The 3,523-nt window shown below is 43.0% G+C and overlaps 1 long non-coding RNA gene across 1 annotated transcript; it reads right to left on the bottom strand.

The window, feature by feature from the left end:
- Nucleotides 1-384: 384 nt before the first annotated feature.
- Nucleotides 385-1,300, bottom strand: LOC130609641 (uncharacterized). Its single transcript, XR_008974834.1, has 2 exons — nucleotides 1,161-1,300; nucleotides 385-1,129 (listed from the first exon to the last, which is right to left on the bottom strand). It is a non-coding gene; the product is annotated as an uncharacterized LOC130609641 (long non-coding RNA).
- Between the last annotated feature and the right edge of the window lie 2,223 nt (nucleotides 1,301-3,523).

The raw sequence follows: 3,523 nt of genomic DNA, 5'->3' as shown, positions 1-3,523 counted from the left end.
TTTAGGAGAGTGATTCTACCCCCTTCCTGGTTCAGCTCGCATTTATTCCCTCTGACTTTAGTCTTGATATCCTAGACATATGCAGAAATCCTTCTCCCAAAACTGGCTACAGGTTTCCCGTTAGTGTTTCTGTAGCTTCTGAAATGCCAGTCTACTGCATCTTATGGGGTGTAGTGTGAGATGTGGTAGGAGAAAGAAGTTTCCTCTGGGTCAGATCCCTAGCTTGCTCTGACACATGAGGTGCCATCAGTTGGTCATCTTAACTATCCAGGCTCTGCCGGCTGCTGAGGATTCAGGATTTGATGACAGCCTGGTGACTGCTACTCTCCAGCTGCAGAAGAGCGGTCAGTTGGACTAAAGCAATTAAATCAGTAAGATTCAAAGCATTTAAGATACACACTTCATTTTCAGTCAGGTGTGCCCTAAAGCTTATCTCTAGCCTCTCATCTATTACAGGTCATAACAGTATAAAGCCACTTGGGTCTCTGAAGTGCAGTGCTCCATCAGCAGCTTTATGCAGGTAGTGTGGAGGAAGATGACCAAACCCCTGAGCAGATGGAGCCCATAGCACAGGATGCCTCAGTTTTAATAGTTCAAAAATAACTCTTAGAAGTTGTTGCAAAGAATCTTACTCAGATGCCTCTCAGCATCAGATGTCAGCTGGGCAATGGCCCAACTCCTTTATGTTTCAGGCCCTTGACCTTGTGGAAACCAATTAGGGATCAATAACTCACTCTTAAAGGGAGTGCTCACCTTAAATAGATCTTTACCTGTTGACTTGCAGCTTCAGTGTAATAAGCTGTTTGGATTTTTTACATATCTGAGCCTCCTGTGTCTCTGCCACTCTACAGCCCCTAGGCTTCTCTCTCCTTCCTAACCTCTCCCTTCCAGATAATGGGTACATCTTTTTTCCCGCTAGTACCACCTGGGTCGCTTTTAGGTAATTTAAGTGTACAGAACAGATGCACTACTTCCAAAAGGAGATGGCAGATACTCTTACCAGCTTCATCAATTCTTTCATTCTGCTGATTCATTCTGCAATAACCTGACACAGCACTGGGACCCCTTCAACATTCAGCTACTGCTGGATGGACAGGCACGCAGAACCCCAACTTTGTCCAAAACAAAACTCCTTCCCTATCTTGTCCAAAACACAACACCTTTTCTATGCTGTTTCTCAGCCTTTCCCAATATGAATGCACCAGCTTGAGATCATCTTCTCCTCTGGGAACAGCACACCCACTGAATTGCAATCATACTATGAAATTCTTGTTCCAGAGTACCCACTATATCCAGAGACTGTCTCTGGTTGCCTCTGGACTTTACTTCCTTCTCATTTGGATCCCAAGAGCCAGAAAATGTGAGGTCAGAGTGAAGGAGCATAAGCGCAAGGCTAGGTCACAGCTGGAAGCAGTGACCTTCATTTCCTTTAGGAAATGAAAACTGCCCTTAGCTATCCTTCATACAATCTTTAGGATTTAGTCAGGGAGGTAAAAGGCTAAACTGTAACACTGTTAAGAGTGTTTAGTAAAAATACTGTCAGATGCTTTGACATAGCTGGAGTTACCTACAAGCTGTGCAGACTGCAGCGTTGTTGCTGAATACTGCAGACAATCTGCATACTGGTTCTTAGCTACCCTTTGCTAGCAATGCTCCCCCTGGACCCACATAAAGATACCAATAGCAGTTCATCTCGGGGAAGTCCGGTGCCACTCCTAACTCATGTCAGCGGCAAGATCTGCTTTCTCACTGTGCATGAATGTACTCTTACTAGGCTTTATTTTCATAGTAAACAATTCTGGGAAAGGCTTTCCTATGCCCTCTGCTGGTTTTCCAAGGCACCCAGTTTCAGCTTAGAGTTAAAATCTTCCCGTAAAATACCAGTAGCTTCCATACTTCTCCATTTTCTTCTGATTAAATTGAAGGAAGACATATAGAACAGAATCATATGTACATACATGCCTCCTTCAGCTTCCCTGTGAGTTGGCAAATGACTACCAATTCTTATTTTTGCTTGCTTGCATTTATTTGAGAACTAGACTGTTTGGGAAATTCAGGTAATCCCCGTCTTTTTACAAGCAGCAGGCTCTTTGAGCAAGTGTGCACAGAGAACAGAAGTTTCCTTTGCTTGCCCTTTCACACTGTGGAGAGCAGCAAACTCAGCCTACCTTCAGACTGAACCTTACAGACCCAACGTCATCTGTCATCAGACCAATTATCTCTTTGTAATTCTGCCTTCACTGCCAAGACTCCTTTAACACCTGCCTCTAGGACTTTAGCAACTGTACTAGGTTACGCAAGACTTTTCCAGGATAATTGTACTGTCTTTAATGTAAGTTTTGGATATCCCATGCCTGTTTTCTAAAAGCTCCAGACCAAATAGCAACTGCTCTGATGCTCACTGCTGACTTAGACTGGTATTCAAAGCCGTTTCAGCAGGCTTCAAGTTAAGATTCTGATTAAGAAATCTAACCCTTCTAATTCTACATTTTTGTGGCATTTCATTTTGCTCCATGCGTAAAGACAATCTAACTTGTCCATGAGTATAAGACCCTTTGATAGTAATCTCTAACTCCAAAGAATGAGATACAAGCAGTTCAAGGGCTAGATGTTGAAGCCTGACAAATACAAGTAGGATATACCCTCGGTGCCAGAAATCCATGCCATAACTGCAAGTTGGGCCAGGCTATAAGTATAATAAAGGATACAATGCCTTAAAATCCACATAGTTTCAGTCACATAATTAAGACTAGATCTCCTTCTAACTTTGACAGTAAAGCCAAATAACCCAAACAAAACCCACTAGAAAAAAACTGAAATGTGAACATACACAGGATGCACCTCCATTGTGAAATGATTGCTTTCCTAAGAGTCCCATAAATATCCTGCTCTTTCAGAAGCGCTGATATGCCAACAATACTACTTTTCCTGAATTTACTTCTTAAGAAGACCTTAGTGGATTATTTTAAGAAGCCAAAATACAATGTTAACTGGCAAAGTCTCCTCCTGTCATTCCCATCGATATTATGCACACCCCGTTCACAAGAGAGGCAGAAAAATTTATATAAAAGTCATGCCAATGAAAGTCACTACCAGGGAATCCAGAGTCATCCTAAAATGCAGCAGTGCAATCTGACTGTAACCACTTGCAAATGCCTTAATGATGAATGCATAGCCAAGCAAACAGCAATTTGCCTGTGGCATCATACACTCACAGTGTTCAGCATGCTACAGCTAGGGGCTTCATGAGCAAGTCTACGCCTTTTTGTGTGTCACCTCCTTACATGAGGTCAGAGGAACTGGTAAGGTCATGGAAGCTTTTAAACACATACAACACCAGGACCAACACCAGAGCTGCTGCCTCAGCTGTTTAACAGGCAGATTTTGTCTACACCTGCCTGTAACAGTTCACCTACTTCAGTGGGAAACCATGCCTCCATTCTAGCCAATACATGTCTCCTGGGGTCACCTTCCTCCAGCAAGACCATATGAAACACCAGTACTCGATAGGAGCAACCAAAGC

Source organism: Pezoporus wallicus, unplaced genomic scaffold (assembly GCF_028554395.1).
Source record: "Pezoporus wallicus isolate ANWC-B61680 ecotype Strahan unplaced genomic scaffold, APGP_CSIRO_Pwel_v1 contig_6658, whole genome shotgun sequence".
Taxonomy (NCBI): domain Eukaryota; kingdom Metazoa; phylum Chordata; class Aves; order Psittaciformes; family Psittacidae; genus Pezoporus; species Pezoporus wallicus.
This window is presented reverse-complemented; position numbering and strand designations above follow the sequence as displayed.